Source organism: Panicum virgatum, chromosome 7N (genome assembly GCF_016808335.1).
Source record: "Panicum virgatum strain AP13 chromosome 7N, P.virgatum_v5, whole genome shotgun sequence".
Classification (NCBI taxonomy): domain Eukaryota; kingdom Viridiplantae; phylum Streptophyta; class Magnoliopsida; order Poales; family Poaceae; genus Panicum; species Panicum virgatum.
Window position 1 is genome coordinate 8,861,390 of NC_053151.1, and position 17,800 is coordinate 8,879,189.

The window sequence follows — 17,800 nt, forward strand, 5'->3', positions numbered from 1 at the left end:
GTTAACACTAGGTGCGGACGTCGCTTGGGTTCCAGCGATGGTTCCGGGGCGCGCCGGTTGAGTCAGGCTTTATAACGGGGCATACCGCATTCCACGGTTGCTTTCCCGCATTCGTCTTCTTCCTCCAGCCTTTGCGCCCCTTTGCCTCCGAGCTTCCCTCGCCCTTCTCTCCCCCTCCTACACAGGCTCCTTCCTCACCCACCAAGAGATGGCTTCCCTTGTTCATCCCCGTCGCTTCCAGACTGAGGGAGAGCTGAACACAGTGCGCCGCCTGCTTGGGTGGAGCGCTCAGGAGACCGGCTGGGGGGTGCGAGCAGGCTCGGTTCCCCTTGGCAACCTCCGCACCGGGGAGTTCGTGCTATTCACCTCGCACGTCTCCGCCGGTGTGGGACTGCCGATTTCTTCATTCTTGCTGCTGCTGCTGGAAGACTTCGGCCTCCAGCTTCAGCATCTGACGCCCCACTCCCTCCTCCTGGCGTCCATCTTTGTGCATCTATGCGAGATGTTCGTGGGAGTGCGTCCCTGCGTCATCCTCTTCCGCTACTTCTTCATCCTGGTGAGGTCCGGAAGGAGCAGGGACGAAGTGGGAGGGTACTACTTCCAGATAAGGAGTGACCTGCCGACTCCTTACATTCCGGGCCTTGCTGGCGGAAGGTGGGAGGAGTGGCGCAGGGATTGGGTGATCGCCACCACCGAAGCCAACGAGCGCATTGTCCTGCCGACCCCCCGGGGCCTCTGCCTCCGATAAAGCATCCTGGAGGGCCAAGCCATCGCTTGCAGCCGGAGTTCGACTCCGTGCTGGATAAGATCAGGTCGCTGGCAGGGAGCGGCCTCACCTCATGGCACGTGCTCCGGCGACTTCGTGAAGCGCCGGATCGCCCCCCCTAAAGCAGCGGCCGCGACCGGCGTGGAGCTTCACCGGCCCTCAAACGATTGCAGCAGGACCCACCGCGGGGAGGAAGCGATCTGACCCAGGAAGGTCTTGGAGGTCCTGGTGCGGAACGTGACGGGAGACGCCTTCATCCCAGAGAACCTGATCCTCCCGCAGAGCATAGTCCCCCTCTGCGAGGGACCCGGCGAGGTGGCGGTGCTGGCCACCCTGCCAACCCTGGACGACGGGGGACTGGCCCCACGGCAGACCGGGGGTGACCCGAACCGTGGGCTCCGGATCCCTGGCATTGTCCGGGGATCAGGCTACGCTGAGCGCTGCGGGGTCCGGCGCCACTACGAAAACAGGCCGCGGCTAGCAACGCGGCCGCGGCCGGCTCCAGCCGGGCTAGAGCAGCTCCGGTGCGTCGTCGGGGGACGTAGGCCGGCGGAGGCTACTCCGGGGCGACGGGACCCTGGTCTCGGAGCCCGCCGCGAAGCGCCAGAGGTCTTCTGAGGGCGCAGGCCAGGGTAGCTCCCGGGCTGCCGGCCCCCACGGGTCCTCTGGCGTAACTGGACCACCACCATCGCCGCCGAGGAATTCATCCCGCCGGCAGCAAGAGCAGCCGCAGCAGGAGCAGCCGCAAGAGCAGCGGCAGGAGGCACGCGGATGGCAGCAGCAGCAACAGGTGCGACCCCGGGTTGCGCCCATGCCGCAGCCGCAGGAACAGTAGCAACGGGTGCAGGCCCGGGTTGCGCCCGCATCGCAGCTGCAGGGGCAACAACAGCAACAGCAACAGCAACAGCAGCAGCCGCAAGAGAAGAGGCCTGGGCTCCGGGGACGCTGGGTACCCGGTACTGCTGGGTTAGTGTCATCCTGCTCTCCTCCCTTGCGCTGGTGTTCTGTTTGTTGGTTTTTTTTGTTGATGGCTTTTCTGCTTTGCTACCAGGGCTTCCCGCCCCAGCGGTTCTTCTACCACCGTTGGCACATCAGCAGGTGCCCGGGCGGCGGCGACCTCGGCATCGATAGCAACGGTGGCAGCAGGTGCGGGACCCTCAGGTACGGCGTCCTGCTGCTTACTCCGTGGCACATGACGCGATGCTGACTGTCATGCCATTTCCAGACTCCGCAGTGCTCAGTGCAGCAGCGGCGGCGGCGTGGCGCCGGTGCTGGGTGCAGCCGCATCCGACACGGTGGTGGAGGTGCCAGTGCAGGGCGCAGCTCCTGACGTATCGGTGGCGGGGCACCCGCGGCCCGCGTCCGCCACGGCGGCAGCGGACGCCGGAGTTAGGCTCGGCCGCGCCCGACTCGGCGGCAGCGGGGGCGCCGGAGCTGGGCCCCCTGCCGCTCCCGACTCGGCGGCAGCGGGGGCGCCGGAGTTGGGCCCGGCCGCGCCCGACTCGGCAGCAGCGGGGGGCGCCGGAGCTGGGGCCCGGCCGCGCCCGACTCGGCAGCAGCGGGGGCGCCGGAGCTGGGCCCGGCCGCGCCCGACTCGGCAGCAGCGGAGGCACCAGGGACAAGTGCCGCAACGGAAGCCCCTACCTCCAGCTCCGGTCCTGTTGCGGAGGAAGAGTTGGAGGTGGTCTTTGGCAGGCGGCTCCTGCAGCTCCAATCCCCGGAGGAGGATGCGACTCCGCTTCCTCAAGTGCTGTTGCGAGTTCGGCGTTCGATCGAGGAGGCAACCTCCTCCGCCGAGGTGGCCTTCCGGCGGGAGTGGTCTGCGCTGGAGAGCGAGCGTCAGCGCCTCTCCGACTGGCACACCCGCCTGGAGGCGCTCACAAAGGCTGAAGCCTCCCACGCCGCGGAAACTCGGTCAAAGCTCAAGGCGGACCAAGAGGCCTACCGAGTCAACCTTAAGAAGGTGTTTGACTGAGAGCTCGCAGTGTCAAACCGAGAGAAATCCTTGGCGCAGCGGGAGCAGGACTTCACCCTGGAGGTTGTTGGCTTCGCTGCTCAACGGTCCGACCTCGAGGCCCACCTCGCAGCGCAGCAGTCAGAGCTGGAGACTCGCAGCGAGGACCTCGAGGTCTGGAGGCAGGAGCTCGACGTCTTCTCTACGACTCTGCAGGGATGGCGTGAACAACTGCAGGAAAGAGCCTGCCAGCTGGCTGCCGACGAGGCGGATTTGGAGGAGGACCGGAAATCTCTCGCCAAGCGGGAGGCTCACGCCACCGGCATAGAGAAAGAGCTTGGGCGCCAGCGAGAGTCGCTCAAGAAGCGGAAGGTATATGCGGAGCAGAAGGAGGCCAAGCTGGAGGAGCGGTCCCGCGAACTCGAGAAGAGATCCCGCGAGCTCGAGGAGAGGTCCCGCGAGGTGGAGGTGGCCATGGCGGCCTTGGACACCCGGGTGCAGGAGGCTGTCCGGGAGGCGGTCCGGAAGCATCAGGAAGACTAGCGCGTCGAGGCCCAGCGGATCGCTGACTGGGCAAGCGAAGCAAGCCTGGCGCTGGTGCCACTTGGTCTGAGCCCGATCCAGGTGGCGGTGCCGCCAGCTTCGGTAGCTGACGCCCTCCTGGTGCTGAGTTCTGCTTCGGATAGGCTCCAGCGCCTGGGGCCAGTCCTTGCCGGACAGCTTGAGTCCGAGGGCCGCGAGCTGATCCGGCTGGTAGCGGAGCACATCCTGACCTGCCTCCGGAGCCACGACCCGACCATCTCGCTGGCGCCCGTGATCGATGGCCCTGTAGCGGAGACGGAGGCCGCCGCTCGGGACAGCGTGCAGGAGGTCGTTGACTTCGTCGCTGCCTACTTCAAGCGAGAACCTGCAGACTCTTGAGCTGGGCATCGTATCTTTTTCCTTTTGCATTATGTAACAAACTTGTACTAGCTGAAATTTTTGAAGCAGAAAAAACTTCAACTTAGCTGTTTGTCAGTTGTTGATTTGCAATATGCAGCACCCCGGCGCCCTGGCCCCCTGGCAGACAGGTTCAGTTGCTTGGACCTGTCTGCCATCTGAGCCGTAGAAGATACTCCGGACCTCCTTGGCATAGGGCTGCATAGCCTGTAAGACGAGCAAGCGCCTTGTTCCCTGTGTAGTATACAGGAGTACAGATAGAATAATCAAATTTGCTTATATAGTAGCATCGATACTGCAACTTAGCTATTTGACGCATGCAGAATTCATCCACGATGTCTGGGACAAAGCGGATGCCCCGGGCCCCCTGGGAGAGAGACTCAGTCGCTATGAGTCTGTCTACCATCAAGATTGGCTCTTATCCTGCATGAAAGCTTTGAAGCAGATACTCGGACCCCCTGGTAGGTAGGCTCAATGGTTTGAGACTGTCTACCACTGGCCAAGTTTTAACCTGTGTACCACTTCAAAGTTATAGCTTAGTAGCAGACCCGCGGGGCTCATTCCTGACCAATCCCAGGCTGGTACCAGGTCCAGGACTCTAGATGCGCAGGCCCAGGTAGCTCTGTGCTTGTTATAGAGTGGGGGAGTGCATAGGCTTAGGGTCGGAACCAGGCTAAGGCGCTACGCAGGGCTCCGGACCACTCCAGGAAACAGCACGATCTTTCCGGACCTGGCTTCATCGTCCCAGACCCTTCGCAGCAGTGGGTGAGGTCACTTTGCTGTGCTCGATCCTTTGAGATATAGTGCTGGACACGCCGTGTTGGACTTAGGAAGCCAGCTCTTGAGCTGGGACGAGGTCCGGGCCCCCAATTACCCGGCTCTAGGTACTAGAGCACTCGTTACAGGGTGGTGGAGAGTGCAGGCTTTTGGGTACGGAACCAGCTAAGCGGCTACACTGGGCTCCGAACCACCCCAGGAAACAAGTACCCGCTCCCCAGAGTAGGTTCCTAGGGGTCCGGACCCCTCTCCAGCAGCAAGAGGGTCCGGACCTGTACGGTAGTCCAGCAGCTCAATGCAGATCTTAGTTGCAGCAACAAGGGCAGAGGTCCCGCGGGGGTTAGAAAAAAGCGAAAATTCCGAGAATCGAAATGCGTAATTTAACTTTGACACAAAGACAGAACTAGGAGAAAATCTTTCCTTTGCAATCTTGATGTACATGGCTTGCGCGATGGATGCCAGAGGCCGGGTTTATGAGGTCGGACCTCTACCGCTCTGAGCCGCGCGTTAGCCGCTAGTGCGATGGATGCCAGAGGTCGGGTTTACGAGGGTGGCCCTCAACCGCTCCGGCCGCACGCTAACTCTATCTTATTACAAAGGAAAAGTTATTTCCCTGCTCTGCCTAGGTGTAAAACTTACGCAGATGCTCTATGTTCCACGGGTTGGGCAGCGGCACTCCGTCTTCTGTGGCGAGGCGAACGCATCCGGGCCGGCATACCTCTGTAACCTTGAAAGGCCCCTCCCAGCTGGGGGAGAGTTTGTGGAGCCCCGCTCGGTTCAGGATCCGTCTGAGGACGAGGTCGCCAGCCCGGAGCTCCCTACTGTGCACGAACCGTTGATGATAGCGCCGGAGTGCCTGGTTGTAGCGTGCATTTCGGATTGCTGCTCGCCACCTTCGCTCGTCAACGAAGTCCACGTCGTCGCACTACAGCTGCTCCTGCATGGATTCGTCAAAGGCCTGGACTCGTGGTGAGCCCAGGTGAATTTCTGGGGGAAGGCATGCTTCAGCCCCGTAGACCAGGAAGAACGGAGTCTCCCCGGTAGCTCGGCTGGGTGTGGTCCGGTTGCCCCATAGTACACACGGAAGCTCGTCAACCCATTTGGCACCATGCTTTTTCAAGCAGTTGTAGGTGCGGGTCTTGAGTCCCCTGAGGATCTCTGCATTCGCTCTCTCAACCTGTCCATTGCTGCGGGGATGTGCCACGGACGCAAAGCATAGCTGGATGCCGATGTCCTCACAGTACTCTTGGAAGAGTCTGCTTTTGAATTGGGTCCCGTTGTCCGCGATGATGCGGTTTGGGACGCCAAATCTGCACACAATGGACCTGAGGAATGTGACTGCTGATTTCTTAGTAATATTCACCACAGGAGTAACTTCCGGCCACTTGGTGAACTTGTCGATGGCGACATAGAGGAACCGGTATCCGCCGACAGCCCGGGGGAAAGGCCCCAGGATATCCACACCCCACACAGCGAATGGCCATGAGGGTGGAATCATCTGCAGAGCTTGAGCTGGGGTGTATATTTGCTTTGCATGGAACTGGCATGCTTTGCAAGACCTTACCAGCTCAGCCGCATCCTGGAGTGCTGTTGGCCAGTAGAAGCCATGCCGAAAGGCCTTGCCAACAAGCGTGCGAGAGGAGGAATGGCTTCCGCACTCGCCTCCATGGATCTCTGCGAGCAGTTCGCGGCCCTCTCCCTGGGAAATGCATCGCATGAGGATTCCGTTGGCGCCACGGCGGTAGAGATCCCCTTCTACCACCGTGTAGCGTTTAGCCAATCGGACTATGCGCTCAGCGGACACATCGTCATCAGGGAGGATGTTATCCTTCAGGTAGTCCCGGATCTCGGAGATCCATGCATCGGGAGCTCCCAAAGCAGGTGGGGGTGGCTCTGTGAGGACATCAGGTTCCTCAACAGAACACACAGCCCCGGTTGGGCACCATAGGTGGAATGCTGCCGGGACCGCTAGCTTCGAGGTGCCAGCTTGATCCCCCTCACCCGGTTTGGGAGGCTGGGCGGTAGGTTTCAGCAGCCGTCTTTCAAAGACACCCCCAGGCACAGATGCCCAGGTAGATGCTCTCGCAGAGAGATCATCTGCTGCTGAGTTGTGCTCGCGGGGAACGTGTTGGAGTTCCAAGGCGTCGAAGTCCTTCTCGAGCTTCCTCACGTGTATGAGGTATGCCGCGAGCTGGGGATTGTTGCAGCTGCAATCCCCTCGGACCTGCTTGATGATTAGCTGGGAGTCCCCCTTCACCAGAAGCTGCCGGACCCCCAATGAGAGGGCTTGCGTCAGGCCGAAGATCAAAGCCTCGTATTCCGCCATGTTGTTGGTGGCCTTGAACTCAAGGTGCACCATGTACTTCAGCTGATCTCCGTTTGGGTCGATGAGGACCACACCAGCCCCGGCCCACTTCTCACGGGCGGACCCATCAAAGAAGAGTGTCCAGTGAGGCTCGGTAAAGACTGGTGTCCTGATTTCCGGCTCCGGGGGTCCAACATTTATGACCGGACCCCAGGGTTGCTTGGGGAAGGAGTCCACTCCGCTATGAAATCAGCCAGGATCTGGCTCTTGACCGCATGGCGTGGCTGGAAATCCAGTTGGAACTCTGCCAGCTCTGCTGCCCACTTGGCGATATTGCCTGTGGCGTTGGAGTTGTGTAGGATCGCTCTTAATGGGTAAGAGGTCACTACAACAACTCGGTGTGCTTGAAAGCAGTGGCGCAGTTTCCTGGACGCAATAAGTATTGCATAGATAAGCTTATGCGTCTCAAGATACCTGGCCTTTGCCTCGTGGAGGACTTCACTGACGTAGTAGACTGGCCTTTGGACGGTCCGGACCCTAGTTCCTGGGTCCGGCTCGCCCTTGTCCACCACATCTGTCCCTGGGGCCCCCAGTGGTTCTGGGTTCCCACTGGAATGAGGCTCCTCCGGACCTGCCTGTGCAGGATCCGGACCTTCAAGCTGGGGTGAGGCTGACGGGCCCCCGTGTCCGGGGTCCGGCTCACCATCCTTGGCCAAGAGGACCTTGGTGCTCCCCTGGCAAGTTTGCTCCATCCTTTCGGCGACCAGCACCATGCTGACCGCCTCCGCAGATGCAGCAAGATACAGAAACAACGGCTCACCGGGTTCTGGGGCCACCAATACTGGCAGCGAGGTGAGGTGCTGCTTCAGCTCCTGGAAGGCCTGTTCAGCCTCTTCGGTCCATGAAAATGGACCGGACCTCCTCAACAGCTTGAAGAAGGGAAGGGCCCTCTCAGCCAGCCTCGATATGAAGCGGCTAAGAGCAGCGAGAGATCCAGTAAGCTTCTGGACGTCCTTGATGCGGCCAGGAGGCCTCATTGCTTCGATCGCCTTGATCTTGGCTGGGTTTGCCTCGATGCCTCGATGCGAGACCAGGAAACCCAACAGCTTCCCTGCTGAGACGCCGAAGATGCACTTCTCTGGGTTCAGCTTCGTGCGCGTGGCGCAAAGACAGTCGAAGACGAGGGACAGGTCCTCCACTAGTGTTGACCCTACCTTAGTCTTGACCACAATGTCGTCGACATAAACCTCAATGATATCTCTAACTAGATTACAGAAGGTTTTGTTCATAGCTCGTACAAACGTGGGTAAGGCATTCCTTAGACCATACGGCATGACAATGTAGCAATAAAGCCCATCTACTGTTACAAAGGCAGTATGCTTCCTATCCTCTCTAGACATCTGAATCTGGTGGAAACCAGAGTATGCATCTAGGAAAGACAAAAGATCACACCCGGAGGTGGAGTCCACGATCTGATCGATACGCGGAAGAGGATAGGGGTCTCTTGGACATGCCTTGTTGAGGCTGGTGTAGTCGATGCACATCCGGAGCTTCCCGTTGGCCTTTGGGACGACGACCGGATTGGCCAACCACTCGGGATGATGGACCTCCTCGATGAAGCCGGCATGTAGGAGCTTGTGGACTTCCTCGCGGATGAAGTTCTGCCGCTCCACGGACTGCTTCCGAGGCTTCTGGCGCACCGGCGTGGCGTCGGGGTAGATCCTCAGATTGTGCTCGATCACTTCCCTGGGGATCCCGGGCATCTGTGACGGTTCCCAGGCGAACACGTCGACATTTGCCCGGAGGAAAGCGATGAGCGCGTCTTCCTATTTCTCCTCCAGGTTCCCCGCAATGCGGGTGGTCCTGGTGGAGTCTGCTCCAATCTGTACCGACTTCACGGGAACGTGGTCCGGATCAGATGGTTGGACCTTGGGAGCCTTTGCATGCGCCCTGGGTTGCGAGGTGGACAGAACCTCCTCGGAGCGTGCAGCCTCTGCCGCCAGGGTATGCAGTCTCTCAACTGCAGCGACGGCAGCGGTGCGGTCGCCCTGCACGGTGAGGACTCCGGCAGGGGAAGGCATCTTCAAGACCAAATACCCATAGTGGGCAATGGCCATGAAGCGGTAGAGTGCCGGTCGGCCAATGATGGCGTTGAACGGGAGGTTCACCTCCGCAACATCGAACATGACGCTTTCTGTGCGGAAGTTCTCCTCGGTCCCGAACGTGACCGGCAATGTGATGCTCCCCAGGGTGAACACCGGGTGTGGGCCCACTCCGGAGAATGGGCGAGAGGGAGTCAGCTTGGACTCTGGGATCTGCAGCTGCTTAAATGCTGCATAACTGATGACGTTGAGGCCAGCCCCACCGTCAATCTGCACGTGGTAGAGCCTCACGTTGGATATGACAGGAGCGGTGACTAAAGGTAGCACACCAGCTCCGGCCATATTCTCCGGGCAGTCGGATGGCCCGAAAGAGATGGTGGTGTTCATCCACCTCTGATGCGGCGCCGCCCTCGGGACCCCCGGCTTCACCGAAAGGACCTCCCGGCGAAGGGTCTTCACGTCCCGCCGGGAGACAAGCTCCCAGCTCCCGCCATACATTACGTACAGCTTCTTGCGGCGGTTGCCGTTGTCGGAATCGGAGTCGTCGCCGTGATAGACGCCCTTCAGCTCTCGAGCGGGGGATTGGTACCCCAGCTCCTTCTCCCTGGCCGTGGCCCCACTGTCAGAGGCCTTCTCCTTGCCGGCCCGCTGGCGAGGAGGGGGTGAGCCATCCTTAGAGGACTGCTCACGCCGCCCACTGACCCGTTTCGCGAGCTTTTGGATCTCGCGGCAGTCGGCGGCGCTGTGGCGAGCGGTGGGATGCACTGGGCATGAACCTCCGTTTCCACCATGCGGGCGAGGGCGTTTGCCGTGTGTATTCTGGCCCCCAGCCGCTGCAGCCGCAGCCGGCGCCGCTGCTGGCGCTGCTGCTGCAACGACTGGTCCGCTAGAATGCGGCTCCCCGCGACCCCGGTTCTTCTTCTTCTTCTTGCCACCGCCTTGAGCGGTAGCACTGGAGCCACCAGCCTTGGTGTCTCCGTCTTGGGGGGCTGAGTGCCATGCATGGCCCTCAGCGGCCTTGGCACACTTGTCTGCCAGGGAGAAAAGCGTAGTGACGCTTTCCACCTCGTGCGTCGCCAGCTTCTCGAGCATCTTCTCATCACGCACCCCTGGCGGAAAGCAGTAATAATAGATGCATCTGAGATACGAGGAATGGTACCCCGTACCTTGGTGAAGCGCGAGATGAAGGCCCGAAGCGTTTCCCCGGGTTTTTGCCTCACGGCGTGAAGGTGTGCCTCCACACCATGTTGCTGGTAGGCGCTGGCGAAGTTCGCTGTGAACCTCGCACAGAGCTCTTCCCAGGACTGGATTGTCCCAGGTGTGAGGTTCATGAGCCAGGTCCGGGCTGGCCCAGACAAGGCTACATGAAAGTAGCTTGCCCTGACGGCGCCGTTGCCACCAGCCGCTGTGATGGCGGTAACGTACACCTGCAGGAATTCCGACGGGTTAGTAGTACCGTCGTACTTTTCCGGCAGGTGGGGGCGGAACTTGGGTGGCCACGCCACGGCGCGGAGGTGCTCCGCAAGCGCAGCACAGCCCACCCCGGCCACCGGTGCACCTGACTGAATCCGGGCGTTCACCGGAGGCCTGGGTGCCGCCGCGTCCAGATCGACATTGAGGTTGCGTCCCTCAATGTTGAGACGGCGCTCTCGCGCCCTCTCGACAGCGATGCGGGCATCCTCCCCCGCGCGCCGGCGATTGAGCTCCGCCCGCAAGTCTTCTGTTCGTGCACCCCTCACGGTAGGGGAGCGCACAGATGCCGACGCACCGCCCTGACGCTGGTGGTAAGGTACCACCGCGTCGCCAGGCGGAGGTCGTTGCCCAGTCTTTGTAGAACTGGGGGAGCCCTGTGCCAGATGGAGGAGACGATCGACGTCGTCCCGCCACTGCCTCAGGGCGTCTGGCGAGGCTGCCTCAGCCGGGGGGTTGCGAAGCAACTCCCTAGCCGCTGCCAGCGCTCCGCCGCTCGCAGCCTGTGAGGGGGCCCTTGATGGGCGCCCTGACTCTTGCCGGCGGGCGGCGCGCGCCGCCGCCAACGGTGGCTGCTCCACAGGCACAGTTGCCCCTGGAGCAGGAATGCGAGAGGCATGTGGCGTGGAGGACGCCACCCCCTCCGTCATCTCCACGTCGTCCACGCGAACCATGGGGACGAAGAAGATGATGAAATGCGACCAGCTAGTCCCCTACCTGGCGCGCCAAATGTCGTGGTGCTGCAAACCACGGCCGGGTGGCGGAAGGCACCCGCCCTAGCCCAGAGGGTGTGTACTCAGGGGGTAGCTAGTCTTAGATCGATCTCACTCAAGAACACAAGGAACACAGCAGGATTTAGAGTGGTTCGGGCCGCCGGAGCGTAATACCCTACGTCCACTGTGTGTTGTATTGCCTTCCCACGAGAGTGAAAAGGTGCGAGAGCTTGAGTCTGTCTTGATTGTCCCGTGCACAGCGGGCACCTCCCTTTTATATCTCAAGGGGGTGCGTACACGGCTGTTGGATCCCCGACAGGTGGGTCCAACGATGCAATATAAACTATCGTACTGTTCATACATTATGGCGTCGCAGGCAAAGGAGATCTCTCTCTTGGATTCCCTTGCCTGCTCCCGGAGCCCTTCGTCCATCATGCCCTAGCGTCGTCTTGTCAGGTCGGGCCTGTCGTAGCTAGTAGCACCGCCCGTCACATTGCTTAAGCGGGTGGTGTAGCTTGCGGCGTAGGCGGCATGATGGAAAAGTGCCGTGCTGTCGTATCCATTTAATGCTGCAGGCGGGCTCTGCGTGGGTGCGGCACAGGCGGCTGCACTGTGCTTCTTGGTAATACGCGGTGCTCAGCGAGGCCTGACAAAGGCTGTCTCACGTACCGCGGCGACAGAGCACGCCTTGTCCACCACATTAAATGCGGTGGGTGGGCGAGTCCCCCTGCGGAAGACTCGCGCACGATCCCGCGTCCTCGGGACACGTGGCGGTTCCGGACCCCTACATGGTGAGGGTAGTCTGGACGGGCGCAGGAGGTCCCGAACCCCTATGGGGGTCCGGGCCTCGGCGATCAGCACGGAACTTCCCTTCTTTAGGGATACGTGGCGTCTCCGGACCCTTCCCCAGGCGGGGAGCGGGTCCGGGGCCGTTGGCCTAGTGAGGGAAGAGCCTGACCTGTGGGGCCTGGCTACTCCGCCTTTCCCGCGCAGCTATGGACAACTACGCGGGTCCTGCCTTGCTGCAGTAAGAGTGGGTATCCCTGCTACAGGGTACCGACACTTTCCTTTAGAGGAATGTTGCGCAATGGTTCTAAATCAACAGGGACTGCCTTACGGCCAACTCTACCCTTCTTTAGACTAGAAACCACAACCGGGACAGAGTTTGCAAGTTGAATTTTACCTCGCTTCCATAAACGTTGAACTGTTCGGATGTGGAGGCCAAACTGATCGGCAACACTTGCAGTATCTTGCTTGCCTAGTTTTCCATTCTTGCTTCTAGCCAACAAAGCTTGATAAACTTGTTTCCTGAGTTCCTCTGTCATCTCTTTCCTTCGGTGGTTTGCTTGAATGGGAGCCTCAACAGCAGATTCTAAAAAAACATAGAAGAAAGGAATGTGTGAACCGGATGCTACTGTAAAAAAAAGAGGAAAGCAACCAGCAAGGTTTATCTTACTGTCAAAGAAGCACTCAATCTTACCAGCGAGATTCTGTAGAAAACTGAAATCAACCGCACCATATTCATCCAATGGAAGGTTCAAATCAAAGCCTATAAAAAAAGCAAGGTCCATATGAGAAAGGAAACTAACGAAATAATATGCTGTTGATATGGAAATAAACTCACCATTGTCGTTGTCATCCACCATAATAGGCTGGTTGAGGTCGAGCCCATGTGCTTCCTCCAGTACAACAGCGTTGAGGTCGAGCCCATCGGCTTCCTCCACTGCAGGCTCGTTCAGGTCGCCGTCCATGTGTGCGATACACGGCTTGAATTGGAGAAGGAAGCTCAAGCGACTGAACGAAGAGTCCTAGCGGCCGGGCCTTTAAATAAGAACGGAAAAAAAAGCGCTAGCGGAATGTTGCGAGCGCGCACCAGCAGATTTTCGAAAAAATTTTGCGGCCATCCTCCGCACCATGAAACGGAAACGCGAAAAAAAGCGCGCGGACGCCAGCCACCAAGCGCGCCCACCGTCGAAACCAACCAGCGCGCCATGCAGTGCACCAGACACACAGTACCATGCAAAATCAGCTAAAACCAAAAAATGTTGGACCAGCAAGGAGTCGAACCGGCGCTCGTTTGGTTTGCTAACCCGCTGCGCTAGCCAACTTAAGTGGGAGAGACAGTTCTGCCGGGAACATCCGCAATCGTATTTAATAAGGGCAAACAGGGAAAACTTTTCCCTAATTAATGACTCCTTGGTATGCTAAATGTTGTTCTAAACGACTTCTAATACCAGTATGGAGGGAGTACAAATAAACTTAAGGCGGAGAGAGTATTTTGATTTGTATGTAAAAATATAAATATTTTGGGACGAAGGGAGTACCAAACTATTCTCAGTGGTCCACGTGCTAGCTGCTGCTACTCTGTCTCTTTGGGCTCCACCCTCCACGTGCTAGCCCAGGGATAGTGCAAACAACTGAAGGCTCCACCCTCCACGTGCTAGCTGCGGCTCTGTCTCTATAAGGCCCTGTTACAGTTGGAGTCTGAAAATAAAAATTTTTGATGTCACATCGGATATTTCGTGGAATGTCATATGGTTTTTTTTTGTCTAATAAAAAAATTACAAATCCCGTGAGGAAACTGCGAAACGAATCCAGTGATACCAATTAATCCATCATTAGCAACTTTTACTGTAGCACAACATCGTAAAATTTTGGACTAGTTAGCCTCATTAGATTCGTCTCATAAAATCCTCCCAATCTGTGCAATTAATTATTTTTTTGTCTATATTTGATACTTCATGCATGTGTCTAAACATAACCCAAAAATTTCAGCCTAAAAATGCCGGTACCGGAGTGTAGTGTACCAATCCACTGCTGCTCTGTCCCTACTCTCCGTTACATATTCAGAAACATTTATTTATGAATATTAATGACTACAAGAAGATGGTATTTTACCATGATCCAGGTAAGGATTTTGACAATAAGAAGAAAACGTTAAGTGGTAATGCAGAAAAAAGTTTCCAATAATTTCCATTGGTTTATGCATCAAGGTACTATTGAATAAGGTCATTCTGAGTAGGAGTTTCATCAGAATTTTATTTGCAATTAGTAAGGTGCCATATAAACCTTTTTGATGACGTGACAAGTTTTTTTAAAAAGAGTGAGAGGAATGAAACTCTCTTAGCTCGGTTACCAACTCAAGATGAGTTATAGAAATTATTGTCTATGAATCAAAACAGTTAAACTTTGCATAAGAGTGATTGTTTCATCCATGTTTCATTACTTTCCATGTCCTTCAAAACAACACTATGAAACTCTTGGTCACTAAGAAATGCCTAACTCAAAAGTCTAAACAATTGAATATACATACCTGTAAAGTTGTTGCAGCTATAAGAGCTCCAACTACAACTGCGCTCCCGACCACGGAAAAATTAGCACAAGCTAGCAAAGTGTCGATCCATACACATTAATGATTTCTAAAGAGAATCAACGAACAATGCCACACAAGAAAGTTTAAAAACTTTGGGTGTAACACCCCATGTCCTACCGGTCCGACCGGTGTCGCCGGCCGGTCAGACCGGTTGCGCCGGTGGCTGCGTGTCGAGCATCGTCGCCGGCGTGCGACGCCACGCGTCGGCCATCCCCGGCGTCGAACGTCCTCGTCCCTATTCCGAGTCGGCCGCCTGATATCCCCCCCCTCTCACGCTCGGCTCCCCGCCCTCCTTCTTCTTCCTCGAGCAGAGCTCGAACGAGCTCGAGCAGCTCGCTCCCGCCGGCCAAATCCCCGACCTCCGCCCCACCATCTTCAAATCGCCGCCAACCGAAGCTCCCTCATCTCCCTAGCTTCCTCCTCAGCCCCTCCGACACGAGCCCCGACCGCCGCACGGCCGGGAAACGAGGATTCTCCGGCCGCCGGCCATCCATGGCCATTGAGCTCCACCTCGACGACGAACTCCTAGCTCCGGCCACCGTTTTCTTCATCCAGCAGCTCAAATCGAACCTAGGTGAGCCTCGTTCTCGCGTGTTCCGCAAGTTTCCGCGCTCGATCACGGCGTTGCCGCCACTGCCGGGTTGCTGCACGCCACGGGCCGTGCCTGTGCTGCACGCCACGGGCCATGCCTGTGCTGCCTTGGGCCGTGCCGCCGCGCGCACAAGCATCGCCTGGGTCTGCTGGGTGCCACGCCGCCGAGCCCCGCTGCTGGTCGGCCTTGCCGCCAGCGGAGCGCCGCCGCTCGCCGCGTTGTCGGCTGTGGCTCGGTGCCATGGCTCGATCAGGGGCCGGTCTAACCGGTTATAACAACCGGTCTAACCGGTGGGGACCCATTTATTCATTTGACGAAAACTTGTAGGTTGCATAACAATTCAAGAAAAAAAATCCTAAAAATACAAAATTTGTTTTGTTTGAATGCTTAGATCTAAATCTCCAGGGGAAAATATTAATTCTTGTGAGATGACCTTTTTCCCCGTCAAAAATTTAAGTTATGTTTAGACTCATTTAATTTGTTTAGGCAAATTTGTTGGTCCAAAAATTATGAGATTTAGGCAGTAGTTTAGTTTAGGCATGTGTAGTCCGTTGTAAGAATTTTATGTCCAGAAAACGTAATTTGATATGTTAGTGATTTCTTTATATGTTAGTACATCTTGGAGTTAAGTGTTAGTTTATATTGGAGAAGAATCTTGTAAATTAAATTAGAACACTATATCAGTAGTTACACCATACCGGATTTTTGCTCATCCCTAGAATGTATTCATAATCTACGTTAGTGAAATTATTTTGCTCAAGGCGAAGCTAGCTAGTTATAGTGAAAATATAATGCTAGGGTTCATGATAAGTCATATAGTGTGCTGGGTTGTACCATTTTATGGAGTCAATCGAGAAAATGTTACATACAAGATGAGTCGTTGCTATTTTGCTCGGTTAGCCAATCTGACCGGTGCAAGGACCGGTCTAACCGGTTTGGTATACCGGTCTGACCGGTAGCGTTAGGACTGAAAGACGTAATTGTATGTAAATCGTAGTGTTTATACTCGGTCAATAGTTACTTTGTGGTTATAAAATTTTATTTGCATTACTTATTTTATGTGCATTAATTGGCAGTTTATATGCATTCATGTAGAACACGTGGTGACAACATCAACTACAGATGGATCGTGAAGCCAGGATCGGCGAAGCAGAATTGAGAAGGAATTCGTGAAGACCCGGCCCAATGGTCGGAAGGGCCCAAGGCCTTACTAAAATTTACACTAATTTAGTGTTACCCTCAGCCAAGCCCCGGTGCATGTCCTACTATTTCAATTTATGAATCACTATGTATGTTTATTACTTGTGCACTACGTTTCAGGAGTTGTTTGAAACATTAGTTACAGGATCCCTAAGTTTTCCTGGGCCTTATACTAGTATGTGTAGGTCGGTAGCACTGCTATGCTTAATAGGTCTCGGTAGAAGTCGAGTGATATCCTGTTACTCGCGAGATACATGATATTTTAGAGTCGAGTAATTTTCTGTTACTCGCGAGATATAGGATGTCTCTATAAATTGAATATATAGAATATTGAAAGATGCAGGAAAGAAAAGGAATTGGAGACCGGGCGGGGAATGGTTAGCCCCGTCTGTGTCGGTTAAGGACCGTTTGTTGTCTGGCCCTGTGATCGAGTTTGAATTGTACTAACCGCATGCCGGGAGTAGGAGGTAATCGAAACCGGTAAGACTAGTACTGCCTCGCTTCGAAAGTACAGAACCGCATCACCACTCCGTAGGGTGAGTCGAGTAGTCGCGGAGAAACGGGATGCATATGTTTACTTTTGGTGGTCTCACATTGAGCTCGGCTGACTATATGAAGGTGGGGTGGTTCTGTAGTTCGAGGCGGGGAGGGGAAGGGTCGGTGCGTGTGGTCCGACGGGGCTTTTACGTGCCGTGTTGGTTAGGTCCACCTTGCAAGGTTAAATCGGATTGATTCGCCGTCAGTCACTCTCGGATATGAGCACCTTGATCGCAGCACCGCATCGTAGTGATACAATATGGAGTATGGATGTCGGTACCCCAGGGCTGGGGTACCCCTTCTTGCTGTGTCTAGGCAAGAGCCTCGTAGTTATCCTTGACTACAGTCTGACAGCCAAGCAGCCGGACCCCTGTGGTCCGGAGCCCTACTCATATCCTGTGTCTAGCCAGAAGGTAGTCTGGACCCCTAGGGACCTACTCTAGAGAAGTGGTACTCATATCCTGGGGTAGAGAAGCTCCGCGTAGCTTAGCCTGGTAATGTACCCTAAGCCTACGTACTTCACTGCCCTGTTACAAGTACTCTAGTATCCGAGACTGCTGTCCTTAGAGGTCCCGGGCTCCTTTCTAGTTTAAGGCCTGGTTTCTTACACCTTACTGCGAGGACCGGTGACATATTTCATGGGTTCGTCAGCAACAACTCAAGTCCACTCCGGTGGCCCGCTCCGGCGGAGACCGCTCGCCACGGTCGACTCAAGTCCACTCCGGTGGCCCACTCCGGCGGAGACCGCTCGCCACGGTCGACTCAAGTCCACTCCGGTGGCCCGCTCCGGCGGAGACCGCTCGCCAAGGTCGACTCAAGTCCACTCCGGTGGCCCGCTCCGGCGGAGACCGCTCGCCACGGTCGACTCAAGTCCACTCCGGTGGCCCGCTCCGGCGGAGACCGCTCGCCACGTTCGCCAAGTGCCGGGTCCGGGGAGGTGGTGCTCGCTCCCTGGGCGATCTAAGGTCCGTGTAGCCGCTTAGCTTGGTTCCGTACCCTAAGCCTACACCTTCGTCGCCCTGTGGAGAGCACTCTAGTCCCAGGACCTGACAAGTGTGGAAACACATCACGA